Source organism: Balaenoptera musculus, chromosome 9, assembly GCF_009873245.2.
Source record: "Balaenoptera musculus isolate JJ_BM4_2016_0621 chromosome 9, mBalMus1.pri.v3, whole genome shotgun sequence".
Lineage (NCBI taxonomy): Eukaryota > Metazoa > Chordata > Mammalia > Artiodactyla > Balaenopteridae > Balaenoptera > Balaenoptera musculus.
Window position 1 is genome coordinate 38,310,120 of NC_045793.1, and position 20,048 is coordinate 38,330,167.

The window sequence follows — 20,048 nt, forward strand, 5'->3', positions numbered from 1 at the left end:
TTAAAGATGATTTATTTTTTCATCTTAATTGAAGTGTAGGTATTTGGGTAAGTCTATAGGGTGACCTTAAAGTCCTTTCCCTTGCTGTGATAGGATTAGATAAACCTTACAAATAAATTTTTAAATATTCCCAATACCTGCTTTCTTATCTGAAGATCTGTATATCCCAGAAACAAATTTAGCAAGGTCAGCTTTACATTTTTCTTGTCTGCTGCTCTCACTAAGCAAGCAGAGAAATGGCTGTTCTTTGTCATGACAACTTTAGTGGTTGTTACTTTCTATTTTTTCCATCAAGAATTGTCATAAAAACATTTGGAATAAAGGATACTGTAGGAGGCAACAAAAAGAAAACTCACGAAACAAGAGATCCTTAGAAGTTATCGGAGAATACCAGTAATAATGAAGTATAGAATAAAAACACTAGCAACTATGAAAGAGAGAATTAAAGTACGTGATCTTCTCCAAAATATTTCTGCTTTGCGTTTCTCCATTTCTGTAACCACATGCTATTCCAAGCTCTTGTCAACTCTCACCTGGGCTAACTAGTCCTGCCGACCTGCACCTTATCTCCCTCTAGTTCATTTTCCAGCCAGCCAGGGCGACCCATCTAAGGTGCAGATCTCACCAGGCCCCTTTCTGATATAAACCCACTGAAAAGCTCCCCATTGCCAAGAGGGAAAATTGCAGGCTCTCAGCATGTGTCAGGCTGCCTCTTTCCTATTGCTTCACCTCTCACCACTTCCGGTCATCTACCTGATGCCATAGCCACATCCAGCTCTTTCTGGTTCCTCACCTCCTGCCTGCTGGTTCCCCCAGCTCCACCTGGCACTCCTGGCACACCTGCCTCCCCCTGTCTCCCCGCAGCTGACACCGCCTCATCCACAGAGGCGCACCTTGGCCAGACCTTTATTCAGGAGAATGATCCCCACGCCCCAGCCCCCTACTCCCTGATTTCCAGCTGGCTAAGTGCACTCCCATGAGTTCCCTGGATATCTGCACACATCTCTTACCATTGTCCTCATTACATTGTCCCGTGATTGTCTGATGATCCCTTGACTTACTCTGGTAGATGTATGAGCCCTTCAGGAGCAACAACTGTGTCAGAGGGGTTCTGGCATGCGGCAGATGTGCGGTGAAGATATACTGAATGAATGAAAGAGATTACAAACAAAAACTTTCTTTACCTTTGGATTATTGCTAGTAAAATGAGTGTCCCTGCACAAGACACCTGGTAATTTTTGTTTGTGCATGTATATATATGTGTATATTTCTTGAATCATTTATTTTCTAGTTGTTTGGAACACATCGACTACAAACCGCAGGGCAGGCCCTCTTCTAGTGACTGGGAATAAAGTGGCGAACAAAACAGTTAAAGTCCCTCCATTTCTGACACGTACATTCTCTAGACTTCAAAAGTGACTTAAAGGAGCTCACAATGTTAAAATACAAAGAAAAAATATTTTAAAGCAGAGTAACCACTAAAGCAAACAGAGGAGCTAAATGCACTAGACGCCTGAGATGATCTATTTATATCACCTTTAGGTCTGAGGCCCCTTTATGTGATATGGGTAACATGACAGCCAATGTCTTCAGCTACAGTTTTCCAAAAGACATAAATGGTACTTGATATGAATGTCTGTGATCTTGCCTCTGCATACCATTAAATCTTCACACAGAAAAGGCAGGGCTAAGGTTATCATTAGCTTCCTAATAATATTTAGAAGAATAAATCACTTCTTTATGACATTTCACCATGTGGGCTCTCTCACCTGTGGGTCAGAGGGTGTTTTTTGGGCAGGTGCTAAGTTTCCAGTCAAGTTCAGGTTGACTTCCTCTAAACTAGTATGAATAACACCAAGATTCTTACTTGCTAATTAGAGATACCCATATACTTAAAATGCCAGGAAGACAGGTAGCAGAGCTTCCTTCTCCATGTGAGCATTTAGGAGTCCAACTGGTATTGAGTCACAGACAATCATTCTACTCTGTTACCAGGGGCCTGTTGTGGTGCCTTTGGCAGAACCCTTTTTCTCAGAAGTAGACCTTTGAATCATCTCAAGCCCTTCCACAAATTTTCACTGAATACCCAGAATTCCAATCCATAAAGCATTATGAAGATTTATTTGAGCATCAACAATTTGAATGGCAGGTGTTCCCAGTGATCTTTCTCCATCACAAAGAAGGCTGAGGATGGTGTTTGTAGATCATCTAATTTGGGGCAGACCTACGTTGTGTAGATCCATCAGGAAGCATTAGCTCCACAGAAAAACGCTAAGTAGCTGAGTTGTCTTATGATTAGGGTTATTCATTGTTGCTTAAAGAGGTATGGAATACCTACCAAGCATAACATCTTACGTTTTTCGTCTAGCTGATGCCATGGTTTTCTTTTTCATAGCACTGAGCCAAGAAGTTCAGTTTCAGCTTAAGGCCACTTGCAGGTTATGATTATAAAACCATATTATGAGCATGATGCTTATCCTTCCTCTGCCATGGCAGGAAGGAGCACAGCCTCCTGATGACTGCAGCCTTGAATTTATTAATTTAAAAAAAAATGAACGAAAAAAACGAAAAAAGTTAGGGAGAGGAGTGGATTTCAAATTATTGGGTAAAAAAAATAGCCCATTTAATAAGTGGTGTTGAGGGCTTCCCTGGTGGTGCAGTGGTTGAGAATCTGCCTGCCAATGCAGGGGACACAGGTTCGAGCCCTGGTCTGGGAAGATCCCACATGCTACGGAGCGACTGGGCCCGTGAGCCACAGTTGCTGAGCCTGCGCGTCTGGAGCCTGTGCTCCGCAACAAGAGAGGCCGCGATAGTGAGAGGCCCGCGCTCCGCGATGAAGAGTGGCCCCCACTTGCCGCAACTAGAGAAAGCCCTCGCACAGAAACGAAGACCCAACACAGCCATAAATAAATAAATTAATTAATTAATTTAAAAAAATAATTAGCAAAAAATAAAAAAATAAAAATAAGTGGTGTTGAGATGACCACAGTGGGTGTTAGAGGGAAAAATAAAGAGCTGGATCACTACCTTGCTTCTTAAACCAAAGCAATTTCCAGATTATATGTAAAAAATAAAACTGTAAGAGCCTATATACTATGAGTGAACATTTTTAGAAAGTTTAGGTAAAGAGGGCCTTTCTAATGATGCCTCTCAAATGTTACAAATCAGGTACAAAAAAATGTGTAACTTTGGCTAAATAAAGTTTCGAACCTTTTTATCGATAAACTCATCATAATCAAGGTTGAAAGACACATGATAAACTGAAACATGGTTGCAACACAGCTTACAAAGGGGGACTATTCCCAATTTACCAAAAGTTATCACAAATAAGTAAAAAAAAAAAAAAAAAAAGAAACTTTGCTAAATGCTACAACCAAGCTATTCAAAAATAATAAATGCAAGAATATAAAATAAATATATGAATAATCAAAGAAATGTAAGTTAAATAAAGAATGGGAAATCTTTTGGCCTATTAGGTTGGTAAAGACTTTTAAAACTGAGAATTGGCAAAGAAGATTAAAGGGAAATGAACACTCTCTTGCAATCATAGAGGAAAATGTGAGTAGTATTGTCTTTCTGGCGGACAGTTTGGCAATACAATATTTTAAATGTGTATATCCTTTGGCTCAGTCATTCCACATCTTGGTATTTATTAGGAGAAGATAATCAGATAAGGTAAGCAAACATGATTCAAGGATGATCATTGCAGATTCCTTAAAATATGGAAAACTTGAAAGTAATCTAAATTACCAATAACATAGGTCTGGTTAGATACGTGAGTTAGTTATATCCATATAATGAATGAAATACTACATAGTTATTGAAATAATCCCTAGTGAAAATTGTTACGTGCATAGAAAAATGTTTATAATATATTGATAAACAGCATTTTATATATGCATGCATTTAGTGTAAGACCATTTTTATAAAATTATGTAACTGCATGTCCGCATGTATATATGTGCATAGCAATGCTTGGAAGGATGTCCTAAAATATTAACAACGACTTTATTTTTATTTTTACATTTCTTTTTTTTTTTTCTTCCTTTTCAGTGGTTCACAGAAAAAAGTTTTCTCTTTTTTTTTTTTTTACATCTTTATTGGAGTATAATTGCTTTACAATGGTGTGTTAGTTTCTGCTGTATAACAAAGTGAATCAGCTATACATATACATATATCCCCATATATCCTCCTCTTGCGTCTCCCTCCCAGCCTCCCTATCCCACCCCTCTAGGTGGACACAAAGCACCGAGCTGATCTCCCTGTGCTATGTGGCTGCTTCCCACTACCTATCTATTTTACATTTGGTAGTGTATATATGTCCATGCCACTCTCTCACTTCGTCCCAGCTTACCCTTCCCCCTCCCCGTGTCCTCAGGTCCAGTTCTATGACTGCATCTTTATTCCTGTCCTGCCCCTAGGTTCTTTAGAACCACTTTTTTTTTTTAGATTCCTATATATATGTGTTAGCATACGATATTTGTTTTTCTCTTTCTGACTTACTTCACTCGTATGACGGTCTATAGGTCCATCCACCTCACTAAAAATAACTCAATTTCGTTTCTTTTTATGGCTGAGTAATATTCCATTATGTGCCACATCTTCTTTATCCATTCATCTGTCGATGGACACTTAGGTTGCTTCCATGTCCTGGCTACTGTAAATAGAGCTGAAATGAATATCGTGGTACATGACTTTTTTTGAATTATGGTTTTCTCAGGGTATATGCCCAGTAGTGGGATTGCTGGGTCATATGGTAGTTCTATTTTTAGTTTTTTAAAGAGCCTCCATACTGTTCTCCATAGTGGCTGTATCAATTTACATTCCCACCAACAGTGCAAGAGGATTCCCTTTTCTCCACACCCTCTCCAGCATTTATTGTTTGTAGATTTATTGATGATGGCCATTCTGACTGGTGTGAGGTGATACCTAATTGTAGTTTTGATTTGCATTTCTCTAATGATTAGTGATGTTGAGCATACATTCATCTGTTTCTTGGCAATCTGTATATCTTCTTTGGAGAAATATCTATTTAGGTCTTCTGCCCGTTTTTGGATTGGGTTGTTTGTTTTTTTGATATTGAGCTGCATGAGCTGCTTGTAAATTTTGAAGATTAATCCTTTGTCAGTTGCTTCATTTGCAAATATTTCCTTCCATTCTGAGGGTTGTCTTTTCATCTTGTTTATGGTTTCCTTTGCTGTGTAAAAGCTTTTAAATATCATTAGGTCCCACTTGTTTATTTTTGTTTTTATTTCCATTTCTCTAGGAGGTGGGTCAAAAAGGATCTTGCTGTGATTTATGTCATAGTGTTCTGCCTATGTTTTCCTCTAAGAGTTTGATACTGTCTGACCTTACATTTAGGTCTTTAATCCATTTTGAGTTTATTTTTGTGTATGGTGTTAGGGGGTGTTCTAATTTCATTCTTTTACATGTAGCTGTCCAGTTTTCCCAGCACCACTTATTGAAGAGGCTGTCTTTTCTCCATTGTATATTCTTGCTTCCTTTATCAAAGATAAGGTGACTATATGTGCGTGGGTTTATCTCTGGGCTTTCTATACTGTTCCACTGATATATGTTTCTGTTTTTGTGCTGGTACCATACTGTCTTGTTTACTGTAGCTTTATAGTATAGTCTGAAGTCAGGGAGCCTGATTCCTCCACTCCGTTTTTCTTTCTCAAGATCGCTTTGGCTACTCGGCGTCTTTTGTGTTTTCATACAAATTGTGCAATTTTTTGTTCTAGTTCTGTGAAAAATACCATTGGTAGTTTGATAGGGATTGCATTCAATCTGTAGATTGCTTTGGGTAGTATAGTCATTTTCACAGTGTTGATTCTTCCAATCCAAGAACATGGTATATCTCTCCATCTGTTTGTATCATCTTTAATTTCTTTCATCAGTGTCTTATAGTTTTCTGCATACAGGTCTTTTGTCTCCTTAGGTAGATTTATTCCTAGGTATTTTATTTTTTTTGATGCAGTGGTAAGTGGGAGTGTTTCCTTAATTTCTCTTTCACATTTTTCATCATTAGTGTATAGGAGTGCAAAAGGTTTCTGTGCATTAATTTTGTATTCTGCTACTTTACTAGATTCACTGATTAGCTCTAGTAATTTTCTGGTAGCATCTTTAGGATTCTCTGTGTATAGTATCATGTCCTCTGCAAACAGTGAGAGTTTTACTTCTTTTCCGATTTGCATTCCTTTTTTTTCTTTTTCTTCTCTGACTGCTGTGGTTAAAACTTCCAAAACTATGTTGAATAATAGTGGTGAGAGTGGGCAACCTTGTCTTCTTCCTGATCTTAGTGGAAATGGTTTCAGTTTTTCACCATTGAGAGTGATGTTGGCTGTGGGTTTGTCATATATAGCTTTTATTATGTTGAGGTAAGTTCTCTCTATGCCTACTTTCTGGTGGGTTTTTATCATAAACGGGTATTGAATTTTGTCAAAAGCTTTTTCTGCATCTAATGAGATGATCATATGGTTTTTATCCTTCAGTTTGTTAATATAGTTTATCACATTGATTGATTTGCATATGTTGAAGAAACCTTGCATTTCTGGGATAAACCCTACTTCATCATGGTGTATGATCCTTTTAATGTGCTGCTGGATTCTGTTTGCTAGTATTTTGTTGAGGATTTTTGCATCTATGTTCATCAGTGATATTGGCCGGTACTTTTCTTTTTTTGTCACATCTTTGTCTGGTCAGGTATCAGGGTGATGATGGCCTCATAGAATGAGTTTGGGACTGTTCCTCCCTCTGCTATATTTTGGAAGAGTTTGAGAAGGATAGGTGTTAGCTCTTCTCTAAATGTTTGATAGAATTCACCTGTGAAGCCATCTGGTCCTGGGCTTTTGTTTGTTGGAATATTTTTAATCACAGTCTCAATTTCAGTGCTTGTGATTGGTCTGTTCATATTTTCTGTTTCTTTCTCGTTCAGTCTTGGAAGGTTATACCTTTCGAAGAATTTGTCCATTTCTTCCAGGTTGTCCATTTTATTGGCATAAAGTTGCTTGTAGTAGTCTCTTAGGATGCTTTGTATTTCTGCGGTGTCTGTTGTAACTTCTCCTTTTTCATTTCTGATTTTATTATTATTTTTTTTTAATAGAGCAACTGGTGGCAGAGAGAGGTAATTATCTTAGTCCCTTGATAGATTCTTTATTAATTTATTTATTTATTATTTTTGGCTGTGTTGGGTCTTCGTTTCTTTGCGAGGGCTTTCTCTAGTTGTGGCAAGTGGGGACCACTCTTCATTGCGGTGCGTGGGCCTCTCACTATTGTGGCCTCTCTTGTTGTGGAGCACAGGCTCCAGATGCGCAGGCTCAGTAGTTGTGGCTCACGGGCCTAGTTGCTCCGTGGCATGTGGGATCTTCCCAGACCAGGGCTCGAACCTGTGTCCCCTGCATTAGCAGGCAGATTCTCAACCACTGCGCCACCAGGGAAGCCCCCTCTGATTTTATTGATTTGAGTCTTCTCCCTCTTTTTCTTGATGAGTCTGGCTAATGGCTTATCAATTTTGTTTATCTTCTCAAAGAACCAGCTTTTAGTTTTATTGATCTTTGCTATTGTTTTCTTTGTTTCTATTTCATTTATTTCCGCTCTGATCTTTATGATTTCTTTCCTTCTGCTAACTTTGGGTTTTGTTTGTTCTTCTTTCTCTAGTTTCTTTAGGTGTAAGGTTAGATTGTTTACTTGAGATTTTTCTTGTTTCTTTAGGTAGGCTTGTATAGCTATAAGCTTCCCTCTTAGAACTGCTTTTGCTGCATCCCATAGGTTTTGGGTCGTCGTGTTTTCATTGTCATTTGTCTCTAGGTATTTTTTGATTTCCTCTTTGATTTCTTCACTGATGTCTTGGTTATTTAGTAACATATTGTTTAGCCTCCATGTGTTTGTCTTTTTTACATTTTTTTCCCTGTAATTCATTTTTAATCTCATAATGTTGTGGTCAGAAAAGATGCTTGATATGATTTCAATTTTCTGAAGTTTACTGAGGCTTGATTTGTGACCCAAGATGTGATCTGTCCTGGAGAATGTTCCGTGCGCACTTGAGAAGAATGTGTAATCTGCTGTTTTTGAATGGAATGTCCTATATATATCAATTAAATCTATCTGGTCTATTGTGTCATTTAAAGCTTCTGTTTCCTTATTTATTTTCATTTTGGATGATCTGTCCATTGGTGTAAGTGAGGTGTTAAAGTCCCCCACTATGATTGTGTTACTGTCAATTTCCTCTTTTATAGGTGTTAGCAGTTGCCTTATGTATTGAGGTGCTCCTATGTTGGGTGCATATATATTTATAATTGTTATATCTTCTTCTTGGATTGATCCCTTGATCATTATGTAGTGTCCTTCCTTGTCTCTTGTAACATTCTTTATTTTAAAGTCTATTTTATCTGATATGAGTATAGCTACTCCAGCTTTCTTTTGATTTCCATTTGCATGGAATATCTTTTTCCATCCCCTCACTTTCAGTCTGTATATGTCCCTAGGTCTAAAGTGGGTCTCTTGTAGACAGCATATATATGGGTCTTGTTTTTGTATCCATTCAGCAAGCCTGTGTCTTTTGGTTGGAGTATTTAATCCATTCACGTTTAAGGTAATTATCGATATGTATGTTCTTATGACCATTTTCTTAATTGTTTTGGGTTTGTTTGTGTAGGTCCTTTTCTTCTCTTGTGTTTCCCACTTAGAGAATTTCCTTTAGCATTTGTTGTAGAGCTGGTTTGGTGGTGCTGAATTCTCTTAGCTTTTGCTTGTCTGTAAAGTTTTTGATTTCTCCATCGAATCTGAATGAGATCCTTGCTGGGTAGAGTAATCTTGGTTGTAGGTTCTTCCCTTTCATCACTTTAAGTATATCATGCCACTCCCTTCTGGCTTGTCGAGTTTCTGCTGAGAAATCAGCTGTTAACCTTATGGGAGTTCCCTTGTATGTTATTTGTCGTTTTTCCCTTGCTGCTTTCAATAATTTTTCTTTGTCTTTAATTTTTGCCAATTTGATTACTATGTGTCTCAGTGTGTTTCTCCTTGGGTTTATCCTATATGGGACTCGCTGCGCTTCCTGGACTTGGGTGGCTATTTCCTTTCCCATGGTAGGGAAGTTTTCGACTATAATCTCTTCAAATATTTTCTCTGGTCCTTTCTCTCTCTCTTCCCCTTCTGGGACCCCTATAATGCGAATGTTGTTGCATTTAATGTTGTCCCAGAGGTCTCTTAGGCTGTCTTCATTTCTTTTCATTCTTTTTTCTTTAGTCTGTTCCGCAGCAGTGAATTCCACCATTCTGTCTTCCAGATCACTTATCCATTCTTCTGCGTCAGTTATTCTGCTATTGATTCCTTCTAGTGTAGTTTTCATTTCAGTTATTGTATTGTTCATCTCTGTTTGTTTGTTCTTTAATTCTTCTAGGTCTTTGTTAATCATTTCTTGCATCTTCTCAATCTTTGCCTCCATTCTTATTCCGAGGTCCTGGATCATCTTCACTATCATTATTCTGAATTCTTTTTCTGGAAGGTTGCCTATCTCCACTTCATTTAGTTGTTTTTCTGGGGTTTTTTCTTGTTCCTTCATCTGGTATATAGCCCTCTGCCTTTTCATCTTGTCTTTCTTTCTGTAACTGTGGTTTTTGGTCCACAGGCTGCAGGATTGTAGTTTTTCTTGCTTCTGCTGTCTGCCCTCTGGTGGTTGAGGCTATGTAAGAGGCTTGATGGGAGGCTCTGGTGGTGGGTAGAGCTGACTGTTGCTGTCATTTTTCTTGTTTCTTGAGGTAGGACTGTATTGCTATAAACTTCCCTCTTTGAACTTCGTTTACTGCATCCCATAGGTTTTAGGTCATGGTGTTTTCATTGTCATTTGTTTCTAGGTATTTTTTGATTTCCTCTTTGATTTCCTCAATGATCTCTTGGTTATTTAATAATGTATTATTTATCCGCCATGTGTTTGTATTTTTTACAGCTCTTTTCCTGTAATTGATATCTAGTCTCATAGCATTGTGGTCAGAAAAGATACTTGATACGACTTTAATTTTCTTAAATTTACCAAGGCTCGATTTGTGACCCAAGCTGTGATCTATCCTGGAGAATGTTCCATGAGCACTTGAGAAGAAAGTGTATTCTGTTGTTTTGGATAGACTGTCCTATAAATATCAATTAAGTTCATTTTTTTAATGTATCATTTAAAGCTTGTGTTTCCTTCTTTATTTTTATTTTGGTTGATCTGTCCATTGGTGAAAGTGGGGTGTTAAAGTTCCCTACTATGATTGTATTACTGTTGATTTCCCCTGTTATTTTTGTTAGCATTTGGCTTATGTATTGAGGTGCTCCTGTATTGGGTGCATACATATTTACAATTGTTATATCTTCTTCTTGGATTGATCCCTTGGTCATTGTGTAGTGTTCTTCTTTGTCTCTTGTAATAATCTTTATTTTAAAGTCTATTTTTTCTGATATGAAACCTGCTACTCCAGCTTTCTTTTGATTTCCATTTGCATGGAATTCTTTTTCCATCCCCTTACTTTTAGTCTGTATGTGTCCCTAGGTCTGAAGTGGGTCTCTTGTAGACAGTATATGTACAGGTCTTGTTTTTGTATCCATTCAGCCAGTCTATGTCTTTTGTTTGGAGCGTTTAATCCATTTACATTTAAGGTAGTTATCGATATGTATGTTCCTATTACCATTTTCTTAATTGTTTTGGGTTTATTATTGTAAGTCTTTTCCTCCTCTTGTGTTTCCTGCCTAGAGAAGTTCCTTTAGCTTTTGTTGTAAAGCTGGTTTGTTGGTGCTGAATTCTCTTAGCTTTTGCTTGTCTGTAAAGCTTTTAATTTCTCCGTTGAGTCTGAATGAGATCCTTGCTGGGTAGAGTAATCTTGGTTGTAGGTTTTTCCCTTTTATCACTTTAAATATGTCCTGCCACTCCCTTCTGGCTAGCAGACTTTCTCTGAAAGATCAGCTGTTAACCTTATGGGGATTCCCTTGTATGTTAATTGTTGCTTTTTCCTCGCTGTTTTTCATATTTTTTCTTTGTATTTAATTTTTGATAATTTGATTAATATGTGTCTTGGGGTGTTTCTCCTTGGAATTATCCTGTATGGGACTCTCTGTGCTTCCTGGACTTGATTGAATATTTCCTTACCCATATTAGGGAAGTTTTCAACTATAATCTCTTCAAGTATTTTCTCAGTCCCTTTTTTTTCTCTTTTTCTTCTGGTACCCCTATAATTCAAATGTTGATGCATTTAATGTTGTCCCAGAGGTCTCTGAGATTGTCCTCAATTCTTTTCATTCTTTTTTGTTTATTCTGCTCTGCCGTAGTTATTTCCAGTATTTTATCTTCCAGGTCACTTATCCATTCTTCTGCCTCGTTTTTCTGCTACTGATTCCTTCTAGCGAATTTTTAATTTCATTTATTGTGTTGTTCATCATTGTTTGTTTGCCCTTTAGTTCTTCTAGGTCCTTGTTAAACATTTCTTGTATTTTCTCCATTCTCTTTCCAAGATTTTGGATCATCTTTACTATCATTACCCTGAATTATTTGTCAGGTAGACTGCCTATTTCCTCTTCATTTATTTGGTCTGGTGGGTTTTTACCTTGCTTCTTCATCTGCTGCATATTTCTCTGTCTTCTCATTTTGCTTAATGTACTGTGTTTGGGTTCTTCGTTTCACAGGCTGCAGGTTCGTAGTTCCCGTTATTTTTGGTGTCTGCTCCCAGTGGTTAAGGTTGGTTCAGTGGGTTGTGTAGGCTTCTTGGTGGAGGGGAGTGGTGCCTGTGTTCAGGTGGGTAAGGCTGGGTCTTGTCTTTCTGGTGGGCAGAATCACGTCTAGTGGTGTTTTTTGGGGTGTCTCTGAATTTATTATTTTTTCCAGCAGCCTCTCTACTAATGGGTGGTTTTCTGTTCCTGTCTTGCTAGTTGTTTGGCATAGGGTGTCCAGCGCTGTAGCTTGGTGGTCATTGAGTGGAGCTGGGTCTTAGTGTTGAGATGGAGATCTCTAGGAGAGCTTTCTCTGTTTGATATTACGTGGGGCTGGGAGGTCTCTGGCGGACTAGTGTCCTGACCTTGGCTCTCCCACCTCAGAGACTCAGGCCTGACACCTGGCCAGAGCACCAAGACCCTGTCAGCCACACAGCTCAGAAGAAAAGGGAGGGAGGGAGGGAGAGAGGGAGGAAGACAGATATATAGATAGATAGATAGATAGATAGATAGATAGATAGATAGATAGATAGATAGATAAAATAAAGTTATTAAAGTAGAAAAAAATTATTAAAAATAAAAAAGGTAATAAAAAAAAGGAGAAAGAACGAAGAGAGCAACCAAACCAAAAAACAAATCCTCCAATGATAACAAGCTCTAAAAACTATATTAAAACAAAAACAAAAACAAATACAAAACGAAAATCGGACAGTCAGAACCCTAGGACAAATGGCAGAAGCAAAGCTATACAGACAAATCACAGAAAGAAGCATACACATACACACTCACAAAAAGAGAAAAAGGAAAAAATATATATATGTATATATATAAAATTTAAAAAGGACGAAAGCAACCAAATCAGTAAACAAATCTACCAGTGATAATAAGCTCTAAATACTAAACTAAGATAAAGATAAAACCAGAAACAAATTAGATGCAGTAAGCAAACCCCAAGTCTACAGTTGCTCCCAAAGTCCACCTCCTCAATTTGGGATGATTCGCTGTCTATTCAGGTATTCCACAGATGCAGGGTACATCAAGTTGATTGTGGAGATTTAATCTGCTGCTCCTGAGGCTGCTGGGAGAGATTTCCCTTTCTCTTCTTTGTTTGCACAGCTCCTGGGGTTCAGCTTTGGATTTGGCCCCGCCTGTAGGTCACCCGAGGGCATCTTTTGGGAAGTCTGAGGTCTTCTGCCCTCGTTCAATAGGTGTTCTGTAGGAGTTGTTCCACGTGTAGATGTAGTTTTGATGTATTTGTGGGGAGGATGGTGATCTCCATGTCTTACTCCTTTGCGATCTACTTGAAAGCTTCAGTCTACTTGAAAGCAGTGGCCTCTAAAATCTCAGCAATGGCAGCAAGAGAAGAATCCTCTGAGCTCTCCTCTCTGAAAAGTAGGACACCGTGCCATGTGTCAGTGCAGCATATGGGGAAATCCATGGGCGGCATCAAAGTGTCCTTTGTGACTCAGGGGTCTGTCTGTCAAGCCAAACAGCCATCATGCACAGCACCATCCTCTTCTGAAAATTCCTGCATCCAGGCTTCAAATGCAGAGCTCCATCAGAAGGATCCTGAGTGCCCCCAACATCCTGCCTGGCTTCATCCCCAGTGACCTCTCTGAACCTGTTCCCTGTCTTCAGAACAGAGTCAGGGTTAGCGCTCAGTTTTGCTGGGAGAATAAGTGCATGTAAAATGCCTGGCTCCGAGCCCTTACTCAAACCAAGCAGGACCCAGTGGGACTCCTGGACACAAAAGTATTTTTACATTTCTTAAAGGTTTTATTAGTGGGCACATGTCATTTAAAAACCTTAAAATCTTCATTTTGAAAAAGTAAAAATGAGAAGAGACAGAAAGTTAGACTTAGCTTTGTTTTATACCATTTAATTATGGAGATTGATCTAACTAAAGGCCATTCTTCTGTCATAAAATCTTGACAGTATTGTTTATGGTAAGGTTTTGAAGAAACATTAATTGCCTCAGATCTTTATAAACCATATTCCATGTCATTCATTGACAGGTACTGTCTATGACATCTAAGGTTGATGAAAGACAGAAAAAAATGCTTTTAAATTAAGTGTCCTTAACTCTTTCTTGTAGATATGACACAGAGAATAACTGTGGCTCATAGTAGGCTATTTAGATTTAAAATCTACTTGCTCCTTGTGTAAGGTATTAGTTTGAAAGACTCAATCCTGTGGTGAGCTAAGAAAAAAGCTGCTGTGTTGAGGACTGTTTAATAGCTTAATTTGGGCCTAAAATTTGTGAAAGAGATAGTTTCCCTCTGTGACAATGGCTGGACCCCTCTTCTGAGTGTGTTTTAAGGAAATGGTTCTCACAGAGTTAACAGTCAGTAGTGTGGCAAGGACCTGGACTCATCCTTTATGGCAGGAGCTAAAGAATTCTAAGGGCAAAGCTCCCTTTCAAGGTCGTTTTCACCTTTACATGATGGATAGTAAGTTTGGAGTGGTGTTCAATGGAGATAAACTCTGAAATCTACAAAAATCTGAATGTTACAGGTTTAGGAAGGTAAGTGAAAGAACTTGATTAGTCAGCATTAAAGATTTTGTGCTTCCAGAGTCCCTTTTCAGCTCTCAGAACATCAGTAATATCTCCAAGTGGTTGATGGCTAAACCCAAAACCTGTCTTTGGATTTGCTAACTTGCTAGTAACAGTATTTAGTCTTACTAAGTTCTGTTATTTTGCTGCATTCCGGTAGGATTGTTGTCTTCCTTAACTTTGTAGGGATATTTTTGGCTATCCCCCCGCCAGCTACCTGCTAGAAAGCAAGTTAAGAAAAGAGATTGAAATAATGAGCTTAAGATAACTTATTTTCTGAAAGTCAAGTCTCTTAAGGAGAATAACGTGATAATCCAAAGAAGGAGGATAGAAAGTTAATAGCTGTGCACTCAAGTCTCCATTCTGACTTTTTCCAGTGAAGGATTTTTAGTTCTTAGAAGTACATTCTAAAATACCGTCAGGGGCTTCCCTGGTGGCGCAGTGGTTAAGAATCCACCTGCCAATGCAGGGGACACGGGTTCGAGCCCTGGTGCAGGAAGATCCCACATGCCACGGAGCAGCTAAGCCCATGCACCACAACTACTGAGCCTGCGCTCTAGAGCCTGTGCTCCACAACAAGAGAAGCCACTGCAATGAGAAGCCCATGCACCACAACCAACAGTAGCCCCCACTTTCCACAAGGAGAGAAAGCCCGCACGCAGCAACGAAGACCCAATGCAGCCAAAAATTAATTAATTAATTAATTAAAAATAAAATAAAATAAAAGGGCTTCCCTGGTGGCACAGTGGTTGGGAATCTGCCTGCCAATGCAGGGGACACGGGTTCAAGCCCTGGTCTGGGAAGATCCAACATGCCGCGGAGCAACTAAGCCCGTGAGCCACAACTACTGAGCCTGCGCGTCTGGAGCCTGTGCTCCGCAATGGGAGAGGCCGCGACAGTGAGAGGCCCGCGCACCGCGATGAAGAGAGGCCCCCGCTCGCCACAGCTGGAGAAAGCCCTCGCATAGAAGCGAAGACCCAACACAGCCAAAAATAAATAAATTTTAAAAAATAAATAAATAAAAAAATAAAATAAAATACCGTCAGGTCTAGGATGTATGCATGAAGAAATAATAATAATAATAATACAATCTACCTTTAAAGAAATTGGAGTTTTGCAAATTCATTACTGTTGATTAACACCACTATGGCTCAAGTGACCCAACTCAGCCAGGATGGGGTTTTGCTCGGTAGAGAATCTGATCCCTTAGAGTGGGATCTATTGCTTCTGAGCAAGAGAAGGGCCAGATGAGAGGTCAGCTAAATAGAGGATCATCATGTTTCCTGGTTGGAAAGGGGTTAATTTAATGTATGGCCTAGATTGCAAGAGTCTTTTATGAGTTTGTTTAGTTCACTTTTGCTCCCTAAAAGTTTGTTCGTAAACCCTTTGTGGCTCCTATTTTTTCCCTGCAACTTTTCAGTTTCTTATGCTATATCCCAGTTCCTCACCTAGTCTGTGGAAGTCCAGCACAGCCCCTCTGCACTCGTTACCATCTTTGAGGTAGATTTCTCAGATTGAGTTGCTCTCCACTTACCCTTTCCTAGAGTATGTTTACATTTATAAGTAAAATGAAAAAAATGAGAGGAATCTGAAAAATTCAGATGGACTGATAGGTTTGTCACCCATCTTGCTGTCCAGAGAACTCTGCATGCTGCTCCAGCTATTCTGAAAGAGACGCCCCTGTAACCATGATCAGTAGATCTTAGACAAGCCCGAAACACATCTGTCCACCGTGGGCTTGGGCATAGGAGAATCGGTCATATAACCCTTCTTTTATTACACACTGTGAGAGAAATTAAATAGCAAACACCTGCAAAATTAAATTAAAAAGTAGATAACCTGGGAAATTTAGCATGAAAGCATGCCAAACTGAACACAGACGCTGAACAGGAAAAAAAAAAAAAAAAGCCTAAGATGGGGGAATTCCCTGGTGGTCCAGTGGTTAGGACTCTGCACTTCCACTGCAGGGGGCGTAGGTTCGATCCCTGGCCAGGGAGCTAAGATCCAACCTTCCAATTTTCTATTAATACTATACCTATTTTTCAGTCTTATTCTCCTCCAGTAAACCCCACCTGACTTCACTCTCTTCTTTTTATTATTCAGACTATCCCTTGATCTTTAGTTCTGCTGTACCTGCATGGGAAGTAAAAACCAGCCCTAGACCAGTCTGTCAACATTGCCCCCTCCTCTACTCCTCTGTAGGTGGTTAACCATTAATTAGTGGAGGGGATTATACAGTTCCTATAGGTTAGCATCAGCCTGATGGGTATAGAAGCAGGACCATCCACACTGCAGGCCAACTAATCAGCTCCCCCTCTCAGTCCCCGCAAGAGCTATCGACAAGGTTGTACCATTCTGCCTACCTCACCACTTCCCGTGTCCTTAACAGAGAAAACAGAAGCCATCAGACAGGAACTTCCTTAACTTCCTGTGTTCTGTCCTCTGCCATCTGCAAACTGATCTGCATCCTTCCCTTCCTTCCTGCTTCCTGTCTCAGGGGATGGGGCAAGACTCCTCCCCTCCAAGGCTGATTTTTCCACCTGCTTCCCTCAGGATCGTCCTCCCTCCTGAGTCCCCTGGGACCTTGCTCCTCTCAATGTCTGCTTTTGCTCCTGCAGCTATGTTTCCTCTCTTCTGGCAGTAGTCTCAGATTTTTTAACATGCTCAAGCCTTTTTCTTTAAAGACAAACAAAATTGTAATAGCTACCACACTGCCTCTTCCCTTACCATCTCAGCCACCTGCAGGAAAGGCCAGTCTTCACTCACTGTCTCTGCTTCCCGCCACTCTCTTCCATTTGTTCCTCGGGCTATTTCTGTCTCCGCAGCTCAAATGAAGTTTCTCCCTTGAGGTCACTAACACCGACGCTGGGGCCAACACTACTGGACCCTTTCTAAATCTTTCCTGATTTGACTTCCCTGTAGCATGAAACACTATTGATTACCCTTCTTGAAAATCCCATATTCCATGGTCTGTCTGACAGTGTTCACCTTAGTTTCATCCTTCTTCTCCTTTGAGTACTCTTCTCTCTTACCTGCATCTTTTTTTTTAAATTTTACTGAAGTATAATTGATTTACAGTGTTGTATTAATTTCTGCTGTACAGCATAGTGACTCAGCTGTACACACAGGTATTCTTTTTCATGTTCTTTTCTATTATGGTTTATCACAGGATATTGAATATAGTTCCCTGTGCTAAACAGTAGGACCTTGTTGTGTATCCATCCTATATATATATATTAGTTTATAACTTATCTGCATCTTAAATGTTGGTGTTATCGTGGATTTAATCCTTGGACACCATCTGTGTCTTCTACGCTCTGGAACCATCTCATGCACTTACGTGGGTTAACCTGCCGCATCTCTGCTGCTGACAGCCAGCTCTGGGCTTGTAGCCCAGAACTTTTCCCAGCCTACTGAACATCTTCAGTTCGGTTCACCAGAGATGCCTCAAACTCAGCTTGTCCAAAACTGAGTCCTTTGTGCCATCTCCATCCTCTCCTGCGGTGAACAGAGCCCTGCAGTTTTTCTTGACTTCTCACACTCACCCCCATATCTAAACGCTTGGTTTCACGATCAGTCAGTGCCACTTCCTTGGTAGTACTTTAATCTAGGGAATTTAAACCAGGTGTCAGAATCACCTTGAGTTTTTCTTATTTAAGATGTTTACGGTAGTCCCAAGGCTTTTTTGCTACTGAAAAGAATCACTGCCTTTAGCCACACTAAACTACCTATAGCTGTCTGACTACACCTGTACTTTTTAAAACAGTTGTTTTTTAAGTTATTTTAGACTTACAGAAGAGTTGCAAAAATAGTACAGAAAATTCCCATATACCCTTCACCCAACTTCTCCTTATGTTAACATCTTACATAACCATAGCACATTTATTGAAACTAAATTAACCTTGGTACAATACTGTTAACACAAAACTTATTTAGATTTCACCAGTTTTTCCAGTAATGTCATTTTTCTAGTCTAGGATCTAATCCAGGATCCCACATTGCATTTAGTTGCCATATCTTCATAGTCTTATATATGTACTTTTTTCCCCCAGTGTCTTTATATGTATCGTTTCTTCCACATAACCTGCCTTTGTCTCCCTTGCCTGCCTGGCGAGCCTTACTCTTTGTGACTGAGGTCAGATAGCCTCTTTCCCATAAGGTTTCCTCTCCCTTCCCTGGCAGAGCTGGAATCCGGAGTTTTTTTTTTTTTTTTTTTAACACCTTTATTGGATATAATTGCTTTACAGTGGTGTGTTAGTTTCTGCTTTATAACAAAGTGAATCAGTTTTACATATACATATGTTCCCATATCTCTTCCCTCTTGCATCTCCCTCCCTCCCGCCCTCCCCACCCCACACCTCTAGGTGGTCACAAAGCACAGAGCTCATCTCCCTGTGCTATGCGGTTGCTTCCCACTAGCTATCTATTTTACGTTTGGTAGTGTATATATGTCCATGCCACTCTCTCACTTTGTCACATCTTACCCTTCCCCCTCCCCATATCCTCAAGTCCATTCTCTAGTAGGTCTGTGTCTTTATTCCCATCTTGCCACTAGGTTCTTCATGACCTTTTTTTTTTTTTTTCCTTAGATTCCATGTATATGTGTTAGCATACAGTATTTGTTTTTCTCTTTCTGACTTACTTCACTCTGTATGACAGACTCTAACTCCATCCACCTCACTACAAATAACTCCATTTCGTTTACTTTTATGGCTGAGTAATATTCCATTTTATATATGTGCCACATCTTCTTTATCCATTCATCCGATGATGGACACTTAGGCTGCTTCCATGTCCTGGCTATTGTAAATAGAGCTGCAATGAACATTTTGGTACATGACTCTTTTTGAATTATGGTTTTCTCAGGGTATATGCCCAGTAGTGGGATTGCTGGGTCGTATGGTAGTTCTATTTTTAGTTTTTTAAGGAACCTCCATACTGTTCTCCATAGTGGCTGTATCAATTTACATTCCCACCAACAGTGCAAGAGTGTTCCCTTTTCTCCACACCCTCTCCAGCATTTATTGTTTCTAGATTTTTTGATGATGGCCATTCTGACCGGTGTGAGATGATATCTCATTGTAGTTTTGATTTGCATTTCTCTAATGATTAATGATGTTGAGCATTCTTTCATCTGTTTGTTGGCAATCTGTATATCATCTTTGGAGAAATATCTATTTAGGTCTTCTGCCCATTTTTGGATTGGGTTGTTTGTTTTTTTGATATTGAGCTGCATGAGCTGCTTGTATATTTTGGAGATTAATCCTTTGTCAGTTGCTTCATTTGCAAATATTTTCTCCCATTCTGAGGGTTGTCTTTTGGTCTTGTTTATGGTTTCCTTTGCTGTGCAAAAGCTTTTAAGTTTCATTAGGTCCCATTTGTTTATTTGTGTTTTTATTTCCATTTCTCTGGGAGCTGGGTCAAAAAGAATCTTGCTGTGATGTATGTCATAGAGTGTTCTGCCTATGTTTTCCTCTAAGAGTTTGATAGTGTCTGGTCTTACACTTAGGTCTTTAATCCATTTTGAGTTTATTTTTGTGCATGGTGTCAGGGAGTGTTCTAATTTCATACTTTTACATGTAGCTGTCCAATTTTCCCAGCACCACTTATTGAAGAGGCTGTCTTTTCTCCACTGTATATGCTTGCCTCCTTTATCAAAGATAAGGTGACCATATGTGCGTGGGTTTATCTCTGGGCTTTCTGTCCTGTTCCATTGATCTATATTTCTGTTTTTGTGCCAGTACCAAACTGTCTTGATTACTGTAGCTTTGTAATATAGTCTGAAGTCAGGGAGCCTGATTCCCCCAGCTCCATTTTT

General features: G+C 39.4%; 1 protein-coding gene and 1 non-coding gene across 3 annotated transcripts in view; both read left to right on the forward strand.

Moving 5' to 3' along the window:
• DOCK4 (dedicator of cytokinesis 4) overlaps positions 1-20,048 on the forward strand; it is a 506,020-nt gene that overhangs the window by 312,040 nt on the left and 173,932 nt on the right. The gene's annotated exons all lie outside the window — the stretch shown is intronic.
• Positions 16,155-16,227, forward strand: TRNAG-UCC. Its single transcript has one exon. It is a non-coding gene; the product is annotated as a tRNA-Gly (tRNA).